Genomic DNA, 23,033 nt, shown 5'->3' with positions numbered 1-23,033 from the left:
AACACAAATGCAAAGACATTTTCATTTGTTTCTCATTACACTAACTAATAGTAACATTAGCTATATTATCCTCCTTCCCTCCCTCCCTTCCTTCCTTTCTTCTTTCCTTCCTTCCTTCCCTCCCTCCCAGTAAACTGGTTTGGAAAATGAAATCTTACTGCTATGGCTGTTATTTTCATAACATGTAAATTGTTTTCAAGAATTAACTTTATTAATAATTTATTATTATTTTTTAGTTAATTTATTAGTTTTGTACCATAAGAAGGTATTGTGATACCATCAGCCACAAGCTTGTTTTTTTTCCTCCTGTTTTCCCTACTGCCCCTAAACTGGCTATGAGTACTGGATACCAATTGCCTGGGGTGAGATGATACAGTGATAGCTTTTTAGGAAAAGAGGGAAAACCTATCATGACCACTCATCCTGTCCAAAAAGTGTTTTGATACTTACAACTAGACATTAGAAGCAGTTAGGCAATCTTCCTTGTACATCTTACAAGGAAAGTGAAGTGATGCATGAGTGGAAGAAAACACAGCAGAGATGTCAGAAGACAGGGAAGAGGGATAGAAGATGACAGTGTGGATACTGCAAACAACATGGAGACATACTGGAGGTAGCTGGAAGCAAGCAGCCTGCTAGGGAGTCCTCTGATAGGTATGGAATTAGCTGAGAAAACTGTCCGCGTGTCATTCTCTTTCTTCCCAGAAGTTGCATTTTCCTTCCGTCATCCTTAGACTGTGTGAGTCTTTTTTTTTTTTCTTGGATATAGGATTCAATACAAAAATAGTACTTCTGTTGACATTTAGATTGAATTAATGAGATGAATTTTATCTAGGAATACTTGCTTGAAGGTTAATTGGTAGCTACCTCTATTTTTCCTTTGTGAATAACTATTATTCAGTAGGAGGTGGTGCTGGGAATATAAATGTCATTTTTAAAATTATTTATTTATGTATATACCTTAAGTTTTTATGTAATTATATGGTTTTAACAACTGTTACATATGCTTCTAAAACTTTTAATTTATTTGATTATTATTATAGAATGTCTGCTACTATAATAAAGATTGTATTATGTTTTACTAATTCAGTACAAGAATTTCCTCTTGACTTAGCCCTATAGTTTTATGGTTATTTTTATAAGACTACATAAATAAATATTAACTGCCAAATGGGAAGTGGTTTTGCTTCCCTCTCACATCTCACTCCTTTAGCAAAGCAAAAGTCATAGTGAACTAGGTCAAAAGTAAAATGTCAGAATTCCCCCCAGAAAATGGTAAAAGCCATGAAAGAGGCTTGAGCTGAGGTGGGAACAAATAGACATCATGAGAAAGGGAGGATGTCATTTCTCCTCGCAATTAATATAGGTGTTAGTTTTAATTTCATTAAATGGAGATTTAATGGAAATGGAGATGAGTATACCTTCAGCAAGTCTGGGGACGACACCAAGCTGAGTGGTGTGGTTGACACGGTGGAAGGAAGGGATGCCATTCAGAGGGACATCAACAGGCTTGAAAAGTGGGCCCAGGTGAACCTAATGAGATTCAACACAGCAAAGTGCAAGGTTTTGCACTTAGGCTGGAGGAATCCCAGGCATCTATACAGACTGGAAGGAATGGTCCTTGAGAGCAGCCCTGCAGAGAAGGACCTGCGGGTCCTTCCTGATGGATGAAAAGCTTAACGAGCCAGCAGTGTGCTCTTGCAGCTCAGAAAGCAAATGGTATCCTGTGCTCCATCAGAAGAGGGGTGGCCAGCAGGGACAGGGAGGTGATTTTCTCCCTCTACTCTGCCCTTGTGAGGCCCCATCTGGACTACTGCGTTCAGGTCTGGAGCCCCCAGTACAAGAAAGACAGAGCTGTTGGAGAGGGTCCAGAGGAGAGCCACGAAGATGATCAAGGGACTGGAGCACCTCCCCTACAAAGACAGGCTGAGGGAGCTGGGCTTGTTCAGCCTGGAGAAAAGAAGTCTGTGGGGTGATCTCATTGCAGCTTTTCAGTACCTAAATGGAGCCTACAAACAGGAGGGGAATCAACTCTTTGAAAGGGTAGATAATGGCAGGACAAGGGAAAATGGTTTTAAGTTGAGGAAGGGAAGATTTAGGTTGGATGTCAGGGGGAACTTCTTTACAGAGAGAGTAGTGAGGTGCTGGAACAGGCTGCCCAGAAAGGTTGTGGATGCCACCTCCCTAGAGGTGTTCAAGGACAGATTGGATGGGACCCTGCGCAGCCTGGTCTAGTATTAAATGTGGAGGTTGGTGGCCCTGTATACGGCAGGGGGGTTGGAGATTCATGATCTTTGAGGTGCCTTTCAATCCTGACCATTCTGTGATTCTGTGATTCTGTGAGATGGTCATTCAAATTCACGTGTAAAGAATAGAATAAAGGGTATGTTTCTTTGTCTTCTATGGGCTTCTGAGGCAGCAGTGCCCCTTGTCTGACCTGGTTTCCTGGAGGCCTCTTTAACAAACCAAAAAACAGTAAATATGTTAACTGTGCTGACTGGACTTTTTCACAGGATGGTGCAGAGTTCTTACACTTCTAGTAGTTCTGTCTCCATCTCCTTTGATCAACTTTGCTTCTTTTTTGTTTTACTTTATTTTTTTTTCTTCCTTTCATTTTCACTTTCTCATCATATTTCCAATCCATCTGCTCAGAGCAGAGAATCAAAGCCTTTTTTCCTATTCACTTGTCTCTGAGAATATCAATCATCTCAAAGACCATAGTAAAAGTTTTATAAATCTCTCTAACAATATACATCTGTTAATCATACTTTCAAAATACCACACAGGACACTATTTTAGCAGACTCTAAAGTACTTACTCATATTAATTTACTCCATATATGAATGTAATTCATTTGGAGATAGCTGAACAGGCAATAAACTAGTTAGGTTGAATACTGTTAGGAGAGCTGTGCCTTCATAGACCTTCAAAGTTATCTGGAAAGTTATGAAAACAGGAAGGACATTTACTCTCACCAAAGCCTGAGCTGCCATATTGATAATGTTGCATGTGCTACCAGTCTACCACACTGGCATAAGTAGAAAAACTAATAAAATGCATTGACATCTTGTTAGAAAACTTGTGATCAAACTTTTGACTACGATACAAATTGCACCCTAATTAACTGATTCAGGTATGACTGCTAAACTTTCCTGTGGGTAGGATTTTAAATTAGAAACTTCATAGACAGCTAACAATTGTATTAGTTCTACCTCCAGTTTTCAGTGATCTACTAACAGTAGAATATATACCACAGAGGAGGTGGTAGTAGGAAGCATTTTTATATGTTTATACTGACAACAAGATTGACCGCTTCAATCATTATTTTTTATGGTTCTTTTCATATTATTCTTATTTTTTCAGGTAGAGTTATATTAGTACTTGCCTTGGAGGAAAGAAAAATGTCAAAACTATGTGAATGAGTTTTTGAATAATTTACATTATTTTGTTTCAGTATATGGATCAAGAGGCTTTGTATATACTTCCTTGGGAAAGGACATAAAAGTTCCTATGAGATTTTAAGAGTCCATGTAATCTTATAAGTCAGTAATGAATACATCCAAAGAAGTTTACACAATAAAATCTCCATCTCTACTGAACTAGGAACTAGTCTGATAATAGTTGGCAGTCTTTAACAGTGTTTTGTATACAACTCAGATGAGCTAGTAATACTGGTAACTAATTTTAAATGACTTTAAATCCTTGTAATTGTTTGTGTGCATCCTTACCTTATCCCTTTACTTGTTAAATACTGTTCTAAAATTTACACCCTAAAAAATGGACATATCAATCTGAACGATTTTTTTTTTAAGTTTCAGAAATAAGTGTCCTGCTTACCATTTACCGCTATGGTGATTATGTCAGCACTTGCACGTTAACAGGGATGTCATGGTTTTATGTTTTTTTTCTTTGTTTTTGGTTCTCAGTATTCCACATCAAAACATCATGTAGTATACTGGGAGTTAAAGTGTTAATGCTCCAATTCCAGGCACCTATCCCTATACATTACAGAAGTCATGGGATCTGGCTCTTCAGGGTGGGGCGGTCTCTTACTGCCTGGCAGTGGGTGCTGGAGAGTGCTTTCCTGACTGCTCCAAGCTTTTCAGGTTTGAATCGGTCTCGGGAACTCTCTCTCTCCTATTTTATTTGATTTATTGGTCTCAATTTCAATCAGATTGTATTATACTGTGTTATCTTGCATTCCGATATCATAGTAAAATAAGTTTTCCTCCATATATTGTTGCCGCTGTTTTTGTTTTCCTCCCTTCCTTCCCATTTTGTGAGGTGGGGAGGGGAGAGCAGGGGCCCACCGCCCCCTGTCACGGGTGTAAATTGATCTCGTTAACTCTGTGACAAGGAAGAATTCTGGAAAGCTGTGCAGAAAGAGGGTCCATAAGACAGGATTTAAAGAAATGGTAAACAGATGTAAGTGGTGTGGAAAGTAATAATTCAATTTTAGTAAGCAACCTGAGAGGAGAATAAACAGCTTAACTGGTAGCTAAAATTGATGTTGATCAAGTCTATTTCAAAATGTTATCTACTATATTTACAGTGTATCTACTATTTCAAAATGCTCTGAAAACTCTGAAATTCATTTCCTAAAGAAAATTTTATCAGAGAAAATTTTGCTAATGCTGGAAAGCAGTAAAGAACAAAGTCAGTTGATTTAAAATGCAGTATCTATGTAAAGAAAACTGCTGCAGTAAATTAATATATCCTGATTAAATAAAACACAGTTTTAAGGATGAAACCACAATATGAAAATGAAATGAATGTGAATTTTTTACATCTTGGGAATATGATAAGATACATTGACCATATCAAATAAAAAGACTGTTCAAGAGCTAAGAATGAAAATCTTGACACTTGTTTATTCTCAATTCTTGTAACTTTAAAACAGAAATCTAGTGCCTGAAGACAAATTGTTGCAAAATAAAATGACAGTATATGTTTGAGTGTTGAAGTGATATGTACTGAATTAAAAAGTATTACAAAATATTCTCTGAATGCAAGAAACAACAAAATTACTAAAATATAAGGACAAAGTAAGGAGTTCTCTGCCTCAGTAGATTTTATTGGGAATAAATGAAACCTAAATAAGGACCATCAAAGTGTAAAAACAAAAGATTGTATGGTCTTTGTGGAGCATTGTCACCAGCTCCTCAAGCAAAGCAAGTCAAATTGGTCTAGCAAACACAGAGTCAGGGAAACTATCAGACACTAAACCGAAGAAAGTACATGCTGACTGGATTATGCATGAAAGCCATTCTTCAGGGTAACTCAACAGCATTCTTTCCCTATATAAGCACCATTATACCTGGAAAAAGAGATAATTCAGTTGTTTCAAAGCTGGTTTATTAAAGATGTTATAGTAGCTCTTCTATTTCCACCAAAACACTGAAGACTCAAGAGAATATTCACATGACAAAACTTTATAGTTTCAAAGACAATTTTATTAAATATATAATAGTAGTTATATTACAGTAAAGTTCTGCAATCAAAAGGAATAGTATTCTCATGACAATCAGATTTCACCACAAAGAAGTTTGATGTATTTTCCTAATCTAAGGAATCTAATCAAAGAGAGAATCCAGAAAACTCATTAATGAGCGGAAATGGATGAGGACATGGGACTTGCGGCTGAAGAAAGGGGGGGGCTTCCTGGATTCTGCGAGGACAGACAGATTTCTCAGTGTATTAAATATAATTATCTCAACACCTCTGTTTTCTTCTGGTTTCACAGATGACAAGAATGCCAGGAGATGGCAAAGTTAACACATAGAAAGAAAACGCAGTCTTCATTCAGTTTTTCTTAAAGTTTTCATGCTAAATGAGGGAAACAACAAAGCCTAGCAGAGAAACTGTTAACCAAGTAAGTATTTAATCTGTTCATAGGGAAACAGAATTTCAAGATGTCTGTGTTTAATTGAAGTAGACATGAAGATAGACAAAATAAACATGATTTAATTTCCATTGAAAGAAGTCAGTGTTCTAATCAAAATTATAACCTGTTCTTTCCATACCAAACAGATGTGTGAGGAAAAAAAAAAGAAAAAAAAGAAAAAAAAAAGAGAGACAGAGAGAATTTTGGTCAATATTTCTTCCTGCCTCTTACTGCATTCACTATTATATGCTACTGTGCATAATAGAATTTTATGCAGTAGCACATAATATCCTTCAATTTTTCATTCTTATTTATCACTCAAGAAAGATTAGAAAAGTCTATGAGATAAAAAAAAATCATGAAATTATGATTGGGTAAAAAAGTATATCCTAAATAATAGTCATTAAAACAATATTAAAAGTCAAATTAGGATTAGTCTAAAGTCAATCATATTACTTTTAAAATTAAACTGTCAAATGTAAAACTTTCTAAAGATCTACCTGAACACAGTAAATTTCAGGATAAGGGTAAGTGAGGCACTACTGAATTATTCGTGTTCAATTATGTTCAGAACTGAGTTTTGATATTTTATCAAAGCTGGATATGTACTGTTACAAATTTAACCGAATCTACAGAGAAACTGGAAAACAACTTTTCTCATTTTCTTTGGAATCCATACAACACTTTGCAATAGTCAATTTTCAGCAGATTTTAAACAAATCATTTAAAGACTAAAATGCTTTCCTTTAGCTGAGAAGATATGAACACCATGAAGTTGTTTAGAAAGATGTTGACTTTATTTGTGCCCTGAGAAGATGCAAGATTAGTGTACTTCCTTTCCATGCAAACAGGTAGATCCTAGGCTAGAAAGACCTCTGAAAAATTAGGGAACATCTCTTCAAGAGTTTAGGTAATCTACAGTGTGAAAGTATTTCCAGATGACTAAAACTGTAAACAGAAATGTGAGCAGAACACTCACAACACAGTTTGTATATTTTCTTGAGTACACTTATTAATCCAAGAACAGACCTTCAGTAAATTGATAAGCAGTTTCTCATACCAAAGTTGGTGTGGGAATCTATAACTGCCTGATTAGATGTGAAACTACACCTTACTTCAGGAAGAAAATTAACAGTCATAGCAATCTGAATAAGAAATAGAAGTGTGATCTACATAACATTCTGAATGGTCTAAAAAATGCAGTAGAGAAGGTTGTGCAAGAGGATTGAGGTGAACAGATCACAAGTATAACACAATAAAAGTTCTCAGATTTTATTATATTTTAATATTGAGCCACTGCATCACTATGCTAGTATGCATTGTTTGGTCTCCATAAATGTTCAGCAAGTATCGATGAATGTCAGTGGGTGCCATTTCATTCTCATGGAGGAATTCAATTACACACCTTTGCTTCTTATGCACATCCATGTCAAACATCATTCTGTTAGACTACCCCTCTGCTGCCATCTGCCATTCAGCAACAAAATGTAATCGAATATTGGTGGGAAGGTTCAAACTCTACTGACATACCCTCAACATCCACCTCTGATGTCATGGACCAACATAAAAAAATAGGAGGCATTACTCTCAGAGGACTATCATAAGATAGTTCTTACATGCTGTAATATTTTAGGGTCAGTATTTTTTAAAAGCAGATATTGTTAGTCACGGATGTCCAGAACATTTTTCTGGCTCATGTCAGTAGACAATAGCTAAATGAATTCTGTTTTCAATCAGGTTTGATTGCAGCAATCAATTCATATTCTTTCTTTATTATTATTATTATTTTATTATTCTTAATAATACTTCAAGGTTTTGAATGTAAAACTGTACAGAAATGCAAATTAATTGGCAGAGCAAGTCAAATTTTAATGTGGTCACAAAACAAAATACACTTAACTTTCACCACTAAATTCCATCCAGCTGCATGTTTAGGCAGCTGTAGGATTCAAGAAAACAACCCCACACTGTTCAAATTCATATATTAAACAGGAGGCTGAGAATATTCACCATAATTAAGTATTGTATTATGTACATATTTCTACTAGAATAACATCACCACAGTGAGTTAAAAAGACCTGAGTGAATATTCCTTGTTACCTGTAGCATAATGCCTTCATAAGCTCTTTAGCTAAACTAAGAGACTTTTAAATAGAGCTATCTAGGTACTTCTAATATCAGAATGACTATTTTGCACTTGCCTTCTTTGTTTCTACTCTTTTTTTCTACACATTAAGTTAGTAGATTCTTCTTCAATTGTAAAAGAAGGAATTGGTCAGACTATCTCCTAATTAATTATATTCTTATCTAATGAAAACAAGTTTGGCAGACAAAAATAAAAATAAGAAAAAAATCCACAAAAAAAAAAACTATTACTTTGAAGAACGGCAATTTTCCTTGATTATTTTTATGAAATAGTAAGAAAAATAAAGAAATTCCACAACCAAATCTCCCACCCCTTTTTCTAATGGAAATACAGATCAATCTTGTCTCTCCTTTGACAATCAGTGCTGAAGCTGAAAGTAACTCTTTGATACTTGTAATTTACATCATATACAGTTATATACATACACTTATCTAGCTGCTGTTCATTTTTTTTAGCATTTTCTCTAGCCTATTAAATCTATAAGACTGAGAATTTGTTACAATACTTGGAGAAGTATAAGCCTTCAAACTTCTCTTGTCATGGCCACAGTAAAGGTGATTAGCAATAATACAGAAAAATAGAGATAATCATTCAGCTCCTTTTCAGAGACAAAATGTGAAAAATGGAAAACAAAATGAAAGGTCACTTATACACATATACTTCTTGACTCCTTGGTCACAAAGGTTGCTGATGCTCAAAGCTGGCCCTGCTTATACTAATGACATTATTCAGAGATCATGAAGATAAGACAACTTCTTTGTTTCACACAGCAATATCCCTTTCAATCAACCTCACACTGAGAACCCTTTATTACCATAATATATGACAGAGAAAATCTAATGAGGCAGTAAGGGGTAAATTTTTAGATTATCACATGCCATTCTAACTGTGACTTTCTCATTAACTTTAAAAGAGTACGTGGTTCAAATCAACTGAAACCTCTGAAACGTACCCTTATGCATGCCCCATAGTGAACCTTTACAAACACCATAATTTTCCATATTTCATTTAATTTCTATAAAATAATAGAAGTAGTACTGTAATACTGTAGTAGTCACAGGCACTAGCCTCAAAATGTAGTTAATTAGAAAACAAAAGAAAACAAAACGTATACATAGAAATGTTTGTAAAACAATGTGGACATAGATATGAACGTGTGATTTTTATTAGATAGACAGTCTGAGGTGATGCATAGACTTGAGCATTCAAAGTGAAGATATAAGAAGAATATTTCAATTTTTTTTATCCCTTCTGCTCAAACAGAAACTTTTTTACTCTTGCCTATCCAAAGCTTCCTGTCTATTATATGCTCAGAGGCCATAATTATTTCAAAAATAGACTTTTGAGAAAACCACATAATTAGTCCAGTGCAGCTGGTATAAAAATTACTGGCAAAAGTAGTAGTATCATTAAAAAATTGGAAGTAAAGCATACCAGATATACTCCAGGGCAATTTAAACAACACAGCCCCTAGTAAATATTTCAGAATCCAGGATAGTACACACTGAGGGCACCCAATTTTTTTATAAACCACTGAACCAGACTCAACACAAAAAGAACTCTGCCAAAATGGAAATATAGTGCAGTTTGTTTAGGAAGCTGATTTACTTCGATTCTTAAATGAAGTTAGTCTGAGGTAGAAGAAGGTCATATTAGCCCAAGTCATGCAGTGATGTTAAAATTCCAGTTTTCATTTCAGACAAATTCTTCTCTTATAATTAAAATAAATAAGCTTTTTAAAAAAATTGGAATTAGAATCATAGTAGCAAAGAACTACAGAACCATAGAACCATAGAAAGACTTGTGTTGAAAGGAATCTCCAAGATAATCTAATTCCAACCCCCGCTGACACAGTCAGGGTAGCCAACTGATCACATTAACCAAGGCTCCATCCAGTATGGCCTTAAATGCTTCCCGAGACTGAGCATCCACAATTTCTCTGGGCAGCCTGTTCCATCACTTCACCACCCTCTCTGAGAAAAACTTCCTGTTGTCAAATAGTCTATATCTTTCTTCCATCAGTTTAAAATCATTCCCCCTTGTCCTAAAACTACCCATGTAAAAAGTTGATTTCCCTCCTATTTATAATCTCCCTTTAAATACTGGAAGGCCACAATGAGGTTGCCATGGAGTCTCTTCTTCTGGCTAAACAAGCCCAACAGCCTATCTCATTGGAGAGGTGATCAATCTCATGGCCCTCCTCTGGACCTGCTCCAAGAGCTCAACATACTTCCTGATTTGGGGGCCCCAGGCCTGGACACTGTGCTTTAGCTGGGGCCTCATAAAGTCAGAGTAGCAGGGGAACAATCACCTCCTTTGTCCTGCTGCCCACCCCTCTGCAGTAGGCCTTCTAGGCTACAAGTGCACACTGTTGGCTCATGCTACATTTTTCACCTACCAGGACCCCTAGGCCCTTCTCAGCAGAGCTGCTTTCAAGTTCTTCTTCTCCTATTCTGTATACATATCAGGGATTGCTCTAATCCAAGTGCAACACCTTGCACTTAGTCAAGATAGATGACATCAATTGCCTTCCCTTTGTCCACCAGTGCCATCACTCCATCATAGACTGCCACTAGATTGGTCAGGCACAATACGCTCTTGGTGAAGATGTATGCCTGTCTTGGATCACCTGCTTGGTCCTCATGTGCCTCAACATTTTTTTCCCAGGAGGATCTGTTCCATGATCTTCCTAGGCATAGAGGTGAGGCTAATAATCTGGAATTAAAACTCATGTATAGTATGTGTTTGACACCCTAGGTGATACAATAGTTTTTTCAGATAAGTGTCCACTTCAGGTCATGACTAAATATTTCAGGAGCCTAGCATGTGATGCTGTTAAACCTGGGATCCCCATATCCACAACTGGTTCTAAACATGACTATTTAGAGGCTTTGATCTTCAAAAGAAATTGCATTTCTAGAAATGTTAACTTCTTATGTTTACATTTTCCCAGGCTCTACTTCTGTCCTTGCGTGTAAAAGCACCAGCTTTTGTAACACTAAGAATTTTCTAACTCTGCTAGTGACAACATGGGATTGCTACACCTAAAAGGTCTGAAGGACTCAGTATGGCAACTGCATTTTTAATATATTTATCTGATCTGACACCAATTTAGTACCAAAATCCCACAGGCAAAAAGGAGTACCTGCTTACACATTAGTCTAACTATTACAAAAAATAGCCTGGGTATGGTTTCAACAAACCTCACTGTTTTTAGATGTTCAGTCATACACTTCTTGAGTGATGAGGAGTATTGAAGCAAATGGAAATTCCTGACTGAGATTTTTGTACTGTGCCATACTTAGCTAAAGATTCATTAGGATGTCACTTTAGTTATTGGAAATTTTGTGAGTTAGATAGGAAGTTTGTCAGCTTCTGTTCCTTATTGTGCTAAATGCCCTGAAGCAGCAACAGCTCAGGAAAGAGGGAGGTTAAGGAACCAAACAGTGAAGCAAGGAACAATGCATGGCCACAACAATCAATGGAAAACACTGAAATAAACAGTCCATGCTTTTCAACCACACCGTATGAATGTGTTCCAGAAAGTATATCTCATAGTTTAAAGCTATATAATGCTGGCTATTTTTTAACAATATGGGGAAGTCACAGCATAAACGATGAACATTTGGACTTGTATTCCAGTAATTTTCCGTATTTATTCTAATAAATATTATCTATTTTCTTTATCTTCTCTTCCATCTACCCATTCTGTTTGTTTCTCTTTCCTGCTCTCTATGTTGATTCTTATTTCTTCTTCTCCTTTCCTCCATACATTTTCATATATTCATATCTGTTTTTTCACCCATCTGTGTCTTTTGTGTGTGAACAATATTATTGCTGCCACTGCACTTTCACTTCTCATGAAAAATAAACACTTCAGAAATAATCACTGCATAGTGGCCAAACAGAAGGCAATCCTTCCTGTAAATACTACTTTTGTGTAATGAGCATGGCTAGATCAGTGATAAAAATATAGTGAGACCAATTAATCTGCCTCAATTTTTTTTCTCTACAGAAATATTGTTGTGGTCATTTCATATTTTAGGGTCCATGCAGAATTCATAATTTTTATTTTATTCTTTTTTTTTTTTCTTATATTCTACTCTTTCACACTTCTATTTTATAAAAAACACTGTCATAAGGACCCTCTCAAAATCATCATTCATCCATGTGTTAAGACTTGCCTGGTAACTTTCCTATATCAATGACACAGTTTTCTTTTGACTTTTCAACAATTTTTCTTCTCCCTATTTTATAATACATGCACAATTGTTTTATAAAAACTCATCAAAGTCACCACTGTTCTTCATTTATCTGCACTGAACTGTCTTTGTCATTTATTAGTCTTTTAAATGTTCTTTATATTTTCTATCTAGTTTCATTCTCCTTCATTATTTACTGTTCCTCTATCATCTCTTTCTGATTCAAACTACTCTGTCCTTTGTCTTTAATTTCCTAAGCTTCAAATACTTTCAACTAAATCTTCAAAGGCAGAAGCCTTAGCAATGATTTAATTGTAAGTTAGTAATGTGACTTTTTATTAATTGACATCTATTTGAGCCGACACACCTTTTGAGTCGAAAGCCAAAGGCAGGCTTTTGAAGCACTATGTGAGGATATATCCATGAGATTCCCATTTACATTAATGTATTGCTATAAACTTGATATGTTTTGACATTTCTAATTGAGGATCTAACAGTGCATTTAATAAATTGAATGCTCACTCTAGATCCCAACTGCTAAGTTCTGCCCTTGAGCTGACATGCAGCTTCCATCACTTCAGTGTTTGGCATGCCAAAGCAAAAGATAAAATCTTGCCCAAAGAACACATAATCAGACTTACCAAATCAGTCAATTTCTTTTCTTTTACATAACACCAATAAGAATTACTCACAAGCATGGGCAAGGAGAGTTAATCTTTCTAATAATTCATTTGTTTATACATCTCTTATAAAGGTAGCAACTTTGCTCAGCTTGCTTATCAATCGCTTTGACATGCAAATACAAAAATGTCTTGTGTCATTAATCAGTTACTCCTACTTTGTCATTTAGACAGTGGGAGATGACACTGGATCATGTAGTTCTACTTAGTAAGATGGACTATGGGAAAGAGTTGTGACATTATCCTTCCAGAATGTAAATCCTATGAGACAAAGAAGCAGATTAGGAAGTATATTCATTAAGATCATTACTGACCAGATGCTCTAGGTACAAAGTAAATAACATTTGAGAAGATCCATATTAGATTTTTCATTCAGTCATTAAGTTTACTACAGATATGTGCCAAAATCACAGCCAAAATCACAAACTGCAGAAATTTATGCTATAGTCTCCAAGAATGCTGAATATCATGACGTTTACTAGCAAAACATCTTCCTTACAAGCCTCATAGATGGGAAATCCATTTGATGATCTTCTTCTAGAGCAGTTGCTTCTTTTCCTGTGGATGTGCCTACACAATTACACACAGACACAGAGTTCAGTGGTCAGAATAGTGAAAATAGTGAACAAGCCAAATTTACCAGCAACACTTTTTTTTTCTTCTGGGACATTTTGTAATTCTCACCTGCTGAGTTTTTTCTTTTAATTTGTATCCATGAACCTACAAAAGATGTAAGAAGGTGGAAAGTAGCTCTCACGTCCTATGCTGGGTCTGGTTGCAACTGCTGAGCTCTTTTGTTAATTATCGAGGAAAAAAACTGGTACCTTTGTTCTCTTTCACCATCTTTAAGAAGTTGCAGAGAGTAACGAAGTGGCTATAGTTTGACTGTAGTTAAAGACTATAGTCTTTCCCAGCCAGTAGAATGCACACAAGATTAAAGTCATCTCCTTCTTTTACTGCCTCACCAGTATCCTTGAAATGGAATACTGAAACTTTCATTGTGAATTTCTTAATTTCTTTTAATATACATTAAAAAAAAAAATCTTAATCAATTTAATCATTAATCTTCAATAGCAAAATTTTGCTATTATCTCTTAGAGTATGCATTTATGCATGGCACTAGTCTCATAACCAAAGTAAGTTACCCCTAAAAACTGAGAATTCTATTCTAGGAATCATGTATCTGAATTGTTAGTACAGCATATTCTGTGGTCTGGTATATCTTTCAAAGATATTTCTTTAAAAAATAAATAAATAAAATATTATTTTAAGTGTTTAGAACATATGGTTAAAAAAATATGCAGTATTAGAAACTGTAGAATATTTGGCTGTGCAGGACATAATTAGTAAATATAAATCAATATTCCTCCATGAATTTCCATAACTATATGGCCTAATTAAATTTGCCATCCCAGATTATTTAAAAAATTAAAAAGTTAAAAAATTAAATATCCAGTTACTTCAGTTTACATTAGATGAACAAGAAGGCAAGAAGTAAAAAGATCTATGCAAACAATTATTAAAAGATCAAAGGGTTATAGGTAGAATGTTCTGTTAAAATTTCTATGCAGCATATTTACTTTTAAAAAGAGGAAAATTACTTAAACAGCTTTTAAAGAAATCTATCTGATAGAGTGATGATGAAAAGCAGATCTTTTGTGAAAAATCTCTGGAGCAGTGAAAGTATCCCTGAGCCAAGATCTTATGATGCAGATTAATTCTTTCCTACATAATTGCAGATGTGATATAGCTATATTCAGAATACACTTCAGCCTCCTCCTCCAAAGCAACCAGTGCAATTTTTCTTAAAATAACAAAACAGCTTAGCAGTTAATGATACTGCCATTAGTTGATAATGACGCTTCACAGATAATTGTATCTAGCTGCCCATATTTTTATATTTTTTCTATTTAAGAATATTTTATCTGTCAACAAGCTCATGCACTTTGTCTCAACTTTCTGTATCAAAATTTGGCAATGAGTGTTGGCTTATGACATTTAAAGTTGTACCTACTTTTACTCTAAGAACAACAGAATCTGTTAGTACACAGCCATTAAAGATACGTCTGTCACCATGTCAGATATCTCACTGTGTACTGCTTCTAACTTGAAAGGAATAAAAGATGCAATACCTTCAATAAAAGTATATATAAAGAGATTGCAAATGAATACTATGGGGGAAAGACAATGAGGGTTACATTGTTTAATGCACATTTTTGCAAAATGCAAAAGAAATTGGATTTAAATACTACATATATTTCACAGTAAGGAGTAAAAAATATTAAGAATTATTTGATATTAAGAGATAGCAGCAGACACCAGTAAGTAGTTAAGTTGATAACTGATGCACAAGTGCATGTGTGCTCGCATATGTAGAGAGGAGCAGAATAAAATAAAATAAAAATCATGCAATGTTTTCCATATATTAATTTTTGTGTAAAATAACCTCCAAAAGTATCTGTAAGCTCTATAAGCCTTTAATGAATAGTCATATCTGTGATTGTGAAAAGAAATAACGAAACAAGGATGTGGAAATTCTTCATCAGCAGCTTCCTAACTTCCATCAGAGAAATGTATGAGTGTATGAGCTCCCTGGGGCAGATGTCTTGACATAACTTGTGAAACACAGTTGCAAAACTTCTGAGAGTTCTCAGAAAAGTAAATGTGCATATGGATGGTAGGTGGTAGTCATTTAATGTAAGATTTTAGATTTACTTGCCCAAGAAGAAAATATAAAACACCACTTTTCGTGGCAACATTAATATATTTATTAATATATTTCTTAGGAATTGTCCTATTTCCTTGCCTTAATAATTACTTTTTTTTTTTAAATTAAAAGAAAGAATTTGTCAAAAAGGAAATCAAATTCTACGTTGTTTTGTTTCAGCTAGAAGAATACACTTCTATAAATGACAAAAACATGGATTATTAGCATTTCTGGTATTATATAATTCCATTGTCTCACTCTGAGTTCCAGTAAATGTTCCCATTATGCAATATTTTTCATTCGGCTATTTTTGTCAGGCCTGTAATCAGAGAGTCATTTGGTTCTATATTTTCTTCAGACAGCCTTTGTTTCTGACTGGCAAATAAAGAAGGTTTTAATTTTTAGAATGGTGTATCACTAAGGACAGTTGATTAGTGATTAGAGTTTCCAAACTGTACAGAAAAGAAAAATAACAATTATTTAAGAAAAATAGATAATAGATAATAAAAAAATAAAAACAAAGAAATCCAGAAGGTTCTGTAATATTCATAGAATGACTGTTATCTATGCAAGAGTACTGGCATTCTATTACTGTGCATCGAGCCTAATACCTCTTGCTACAGTGTGCAGAATAACAGATGTACTAAGAATCTTGTTAGAAATTGTGAATTAATAAATAGATAATGATTTTTTTTCATCTTCATAGTAGGAAAATCTCTTATATCTTTCCAGTCTTACAACACAATTACATCACATTCTGAAAACTGGGAGAAAAAAAAGTAAAAAAATAAAATATTGCAGCAAATAGATAAGCTGCATAAATATTGGTTTTAAAGTGAAAATTCACATTTATAGTCCATGGAAATGAATTGTCATATGCAATACACAGATGGGAAAACAAATGGTGTAAAAATGTAAAATCATTTAAATAGGGAGGATATTGTCTGAATCATACAACATATGTTCTGTAGCAGAATACAGAAAGCAAATATTTTTCCAGCACCTGGCATTTTCACTTTGTAAATCTCTGCCAGAGATTACATAAAATTTTATCTATTTTTTTCAGTTGCAATCTATTTTCTTGTAATTTCAGCATTAAAGCTAATATTATGACTTACAATAAATTGTTTCTTTATATACATTAATGTCATTCTAAAGGTAATCATAACATAAAGTGAGAAATTTTTCTGGATCCAAGATACGGACGCTATGAAACAGTAAAATTGATCAAAAGGATTTTTTAAAACACAAATTATGTTGAAACAATTTTAGTAAGATTTTGTAAAATCAGCCAGTTTCTTTGGAGGTAATTATGGGCTTCAATTCATTTTGCTTATCTCAACTGAAGAAACTTCTTGTGCCTCACTGTGGCATTGGCTTTTTTATCACTATTTATTCAGTATAACACCATATTAAACAGGTAGTAATTATTTTGAGTGATTTAGTATGAGTGAGATTGGGTTTTGTTAAATTCTATTAATCAATGGCAAAATGCAAAATTTGCCACTCTCACTATGATCAAACTACTACGTTTCTCTTTTCTTCAAGGTTGATATAAGATTTGACTGATGTACATGTGTGTGTATATATAGATAGATAGATATACATATATATATTTTTTATGAGAAGAAAATTACATTCATATAACACAATTTTAATTTTACAGATCTTCCTTAAGTGAAATAGTAGATACTGGCATTGCTCTAAGTTGGAGGAAAAAAGGAAAAATTATGTGAGCATGAGAAAGCAAGGAGAATAATATCCTAAAGGTAGGGTTCTTAAATGCCAAGTGCCCTTTCTCAGCCTCAACCATTCATTCTGAAAATGGCCTATCAAAAAGGCTTAGAGGGAGCAGTTTAATTACTGTTCCTTTGACATATGTAATATATTTTCAGAAGCAGGCCCATATATTTATTTAAGGCCAAATGTTGTACAACAAAACTGTCCGCAGAGGTATTTCATTCTACCATCCTATTTTTTTCCACCTGGCTTACCCTGCTATTTTTTTCAATAACTATGTCATTTCTGGAGACATTTTAAAATGAGGCTTAAATCATGTTCTCTTTTAACAGCACTAAACTACTTGAGCAGGGTGGGATAAAGACAAAGAACGGTGTATATATATTCACAAAGTTTTTATACTTTTTCATGAGAAATATAGACAACAACAACCCTATGCCTGGGTTGGGTGGACATCCTGCACTGACCTCAGCAAAAAACAACCAAAAAAAACCCAGTCAAACAAAACAAAACCAAACCTGCAACCTTCTCCTGGATAAATACAAATAATTAATTTATCCCATGAACTTGGTAACTATCAAATAATCCTAAATAAATCTGGTGTATTGCAGTCAGCCAATCTGCAGATATTCCTATGACCTAATCCTCAGAGGTAATGCAGCAGAATAATGTTTTCATACTAATACGTTCTATTTATCATAAGGTGCTTCAAACATATTTGTTTTATCAGTCACTGTGTAAAGGTGAAATTTGTCTCCAAACCTGGAAAATGCATCATTTTTTTTCTGAGCACTGTAGTGCAGTCTCAGTATTCTGTGTTTGCAGAAAACAAAACAAAAACAAAAAAAACCTATGAATAAACTGTTTTCATTTTAAAATTAAAATCTTGTGTATCCAAAGAGTTGCGTACCCAGTAATTAGAACTCCATTCAACAATTCTTACATTGAATAAGTTTTATAGTGTAATTGCAAAACTTACAGGAAACAAAAATCTCAGTATTTCAGCTATTTTCAGTATTCAGATTTGCTGAATTTAATTAAATTGATTTTTTTTTTTTGCTACATTAAACCCAGTATAATTATTTGATACAATTTTTAAAACTAAAATGAATCCTTGAACAGTAAACAGATATAGTTATGTTCTGAATTCAAAAATGGGTTATGGGATTATTTTCAAGTAGTAAGAAATAAAGCTAGGTGAAAGATGGATTTCCAGTTTGGTGCAAATGAGAGACAGTTAATATCCATTTCATCTTTTCCTTCATCCGTGGAGAACATAATATGATTTTCTTTCTCTGCAGACTGTCTAGCCCAAGAAAAAAAAATTGTTACTTGTGCTTTTCTTTTCTGGATGTGTATGATAATTAATCACTGTATGTGTCTAGACCCCATGGTAATCTCTGTGCCTGTTTCTGTCTCTACATTCATCTTTGGCATCATGTGTTTAGTTTTAATAAAGTCCAATTGATTTGTTTGCAGCTACAACACTTTTCATTCTTTTCCCCTCTAAAACATCTTTATAGCACATATACAAACTTGCCCATATTCTCAAGCTGTGTAAAATTGAGTTGCGAGAACAGATTGCAAAACGTAAGTGTATGGTAATATACAGCCCAGATATGTTATGCCTGCATTAAAGGGTGGAGTTAAGAAAGCTATAATTTTTTAGGGCTTCTCAAAAATTTCCATCACCTTTACTCATTTTCATCCTAACTGTCAAGAAGGAAATGGGAAACAAAATAGTCTTGTTCTGTATAAATTATAAACATTTGAAATCCTAGGTTCTTACCATCTCTCTCTCTTCTCTCTGTCTCCTTTTCTGTCTATTTCTATGTCTATGTCTATGTCTATCTCTATCCCTATCCTTACTCTATGTCTCTGTCTCTCTATCTCCGTGTATTTTCCCTCGTCTCTCTCTTTATCTCTACCATCACCAACTCTCTTCCAGTGAGGAAGCAAGGAAGATTAGACCAAATAACCAGTGTACACTCAGAAAACCAATTGTTGTATGAGGTCAAAAATAAGCACACAAAAGCTCCTGATGTTTTCATTTTAAAATATCATTGGGTGACCTTTAATTTTCTTTTGCCTTTTATGTATCTGAATAACAGAAAAAAATTCCAACTTCCAACCTAAATTTTCTTCTATTTTTTAATTGACTTTTATTGTTCTTGATCACAGCAACTTATTGCTAGATTTGGTGCTTTGCCAGCTTACAAACTGGGAGATATCTATGCCTTGTCCATTTCTTGCCAAAAAGCCTTACAGTAGTAACCAGTAGTAGCCATCTTAATGATATGACTGGCCTTAGAGAAAAAGAATCTTATAAAAATTGGACAATCAGACCGCATTTCACTCTCAAATTTGATAAGCTTGAAGAATCCCACAAAAATTGGACCAGTTTTACTGATTTGCCTCTGGAATAAAATGTGAAGGTGAGTGGTTGAATTTACAGGCAAATCTCAGTCTAAAATTTATCTCATACCTAAACTCTTACCTATAAAGAGGAATTTGAAAGGCTGTTTTAAGGAATCCTGCAATACAGGTGTCCAGCTTCTCTCTCCACCCTCTTCTAGCAATATCCAGACTAAAACACCATTCTTTATAAGCACTTTCATTTACCTCAGGCTATTTATTATTCAGGACTTCAATATTGTCTCCCTTTGAAGTCAGCAGGATTTTCATCATGACCTTCAGTACACCTGGGTTTTCTCAGTGGGTGAGTAAAAACAACAAAATAAAGCACATGATCAAGCCTGTGGGTAATTCTAGACTAGGAGCTGGAACCTGTTTCTAATTTAAGCTTCTTCATGCTTGAAAGTAACAAGTACCATTGCTTTTAGTTAAAGAGAATTCATGATAATGTTCTACACTTACTTCTCTGTTTTTATCATTATTATTTTTCATGAGAATTTTCTTTCTTTTTTATTTTCCTTTTTCCCTTTTTTTTTTTACTAATAGTAATCTTACTTTTTAGTAATTTAGAAATGTTGGTCAAATTGCATTACTGTCTGATACAGTATTATAGAGAATATTTTTCATAAATTGACTAATATGCACTATGGATATAAAATTGGTAAACAGAACTGGATTTCCTGATTTGTAAGTATTAATCAAAAAGATACAAGAAGAGGCTTGAGTTCTGCAAAATAAAAATTAAGATAATAAATGTATGATCTGTTGAACAGTGCTACCGAAGATCAGTGCTATCAAATCCGCTTACATCATTCTAATGAAAATGATTAAACTTTCTGTCATTTCTAGATTACACATGTACATCTACTTCTGACAGTATAACGTGGAAGTGCACAGTAAGTAAAAATACAGTTTGAATTGAGGACTAAAGGCTATATAGACCACAATTGAAACAAACACCTGACTGCTATCACAGAATTACAGAATCACAGAATTGTAGGGGTTGAAATGGACCTCTAGAGGTCATCGAGTTCAATACCCATGCAAAGCAAGCTTCCTACAGCAGGCTGCACAGGTAGGTGTCCATGCTGGACTTGAACATCACCAGAGAAGGAGAATCTACAACCTCCCTGGACAGCCTGTCCCAGAGCTCCGTCACCCTCATTGTGAAGAAGTTCCTTTACATATTGGTGAGGAACTTCCTTTGCTCCAGTTCATGGCCATTTCCCCCGTCCTGTCCCCACAGATCACTGAAAAGAAGTTGGCCATGTCCCTTTGACCCCTACACTTTAAACACATTAATCAGATCCCCTCTGAGTCTTATTTTCTCAAGGCTGAACAGACCCAGTTCACTCAACCTTTTCTCAGAGGGGAGATGCTCCAGGCCCTTTATCATCTTTGTGGTCCTCCACTGGACTCTCTCCAGGAGGTCCTTGTCTTTTTTTGTACTGGGGAGCCCAGAACTGATACAGTACTCCAGATGAGGCCTGATCAGGGCAGAGTAGAGGGGAAGGATCACCCCACACTTAAGGTTTTTATAAACATTAACAAGTTCACCTCTAAGTCTTCTTTTCCCAAGGCTGAACAGACCCAGGTCACCCAGTCTTTCAAATTCTATGTCTCACACTTATTCATTCCACCATAAAGTTTTAATATAATTATTATTTTCCTGTTTAGAAATACAAAGAATGATATTCTGGAAACACTGTAGCCCAAAGCAGATTTTCTTGAAAGAAAACAAACAACATAGAGAGAGCTAACTGAATTACTGGATGCAGTGGTAGATATAAGTATTTAAAAGTATAAGACTATATTTGCATGTTGGGTTTAGGAGTGTTGAAGAATTAGTTTCAGTAGTACAACTTCTAATGAAAGTCTGGAAATACTTATTCTCCTAGGAATAAAGGAAATTCTGAAGTGACATGAGTTTTATAAATTATGAAAGCTATTCCTGCAGCCAAGTGAAAAGAATGTATAGCAAAAATTCTAAATGTTTGTTTCCATATTTGAGAAGAGAAACATATGAACTACTTAAACAACCTCTCTCGGCCTAGTTATACAGGAGAAAGTGTAGCTGTACGAGTTTCCTTACAAAATGGGAAATAAGCTGGTTCTGTCACTCTTGGTTCAGCATTCTCTCTCCCGGAACACCATGACCCTTTCGAAGACACTCGAAGTTTTGATGACTAAAGTACGAAGACCTTGGAGCAGGGGAGAAGAAGAAATAAATAAATAAATGTTATGAATTGTTACAGAAAAAATACAGAATGAGATTTCCTGTTCTTGAAGTTGTCTGATTTTTAATCCCTTATTTAAAAATAAATAAATAAATAAATAAATAAATAAATGGATTTTAAATTTTTCTGCCCTCTCATTGTTGTTTCATTATGAGCATCACATAGATCCTACTACATTTAGACTACAGGGCAACTTGTTAGACCACAGGTTACAAAGATTTGTTCTTCATGACATGTATTAAAAGAAGAGAGAATATGAGATTTGCATGTGAGAAAAGTATGACACTATCAAAATATCTATTTGACAATCAAAAGTAATGCAGCAAAAATATTCCAGAATCACTCACATTTGCCTTGTTCTCTTACAGACATCTATAGGATTTGGAACTAACTAACAAGTATCGTACCTGTTCTGTCTTATCTTGTCACTGCAGTTGCCATTTCCTTCTGTTTTAAATCAAAATTTTTCTTTCTTCTGTGAATTCAGTATATTAAAGCATTCTAAGTATGATGATTTTTTTCCAAGATGGCAAACTATTTTAACCTAAGTCATATTGAACCTTGGAAGTCATGAAAAAATGAGAATTTGATGCAAGTTAAGAGAACAATTGAAGTTAACTCACAATGTATTATGTGAACTTCCAGTGTAATTTTCACAGGTGTTTACCCTTCAGAGTTCTTTATATATTGCAGATACCACATAATCAAAATAATCACTGATAGGCCAGTGGGCACAAAGTCAAGCATTGCACTTATCTAAGAACACATGGAAGATTATATTTCCTATTCTTAACTACAGGAATTATTATAAAACTAGAAATGCAAACATCAAATAAAAGAAATTATGCCTACATCAAAAAAGCAAAGCCATTCAACATTATTGTTGAAACTATTCAACATTATTGTTTCTGTGAGGTAGTGATTATCATGTTTGCCTGACACGTGAAGGGTCCCTGTTCGCTTGCTGATGGCGGACAGGAGACGAATGACTAGAAGAGCCTCAAGTATTCTTGGGAACAAGA

General features: G+C 34.6%; 1 long non-coding RNA gene across 1 annotated transcript; it reads left to right on the top strand.

Moving 5' to 3' along the window:
• Window positions 1-4,066: 4,066 nt before the first annotated feature.
• On the top strand, window positions 4,067-22,070 carry LOC104910637. The gene is made up of 5 exons (XR_793277.2): window positions 4,067-4,106; window positions 5,744-5,872; window positions 20,003-20,078; window positions 20,624-20,670; window positions 21,906-22,070. It is a non-coding gene; the product is annotated as an uncharacterized LOC104910637 (long non-coding RNA).
• Window positions 22,071-23,033: the final 963 nt, after the last annotated feature.

The sequence above is a fragment of the Meleagris gallopavo genome, chromosome 4, assembly GCF_000146605.3.
Source record: "Meleagris gallopavo isolate NT-WF06-2002-E0010 breed Aviagen turkey brand Nicholas breeding stock chromosome 4, Turkey_5.1, whole genome shotgun sequence".
NCBI lineage: Eukaryota > Metazoa > Chordata > Aves > Galliformes > Phasianidae > Meleagris > Meleagris gallopavo.
Note: the sequence above shows the minus strand (reverse complement) of the source record. Positions and strands in the feature narration are given on the sequence as shown.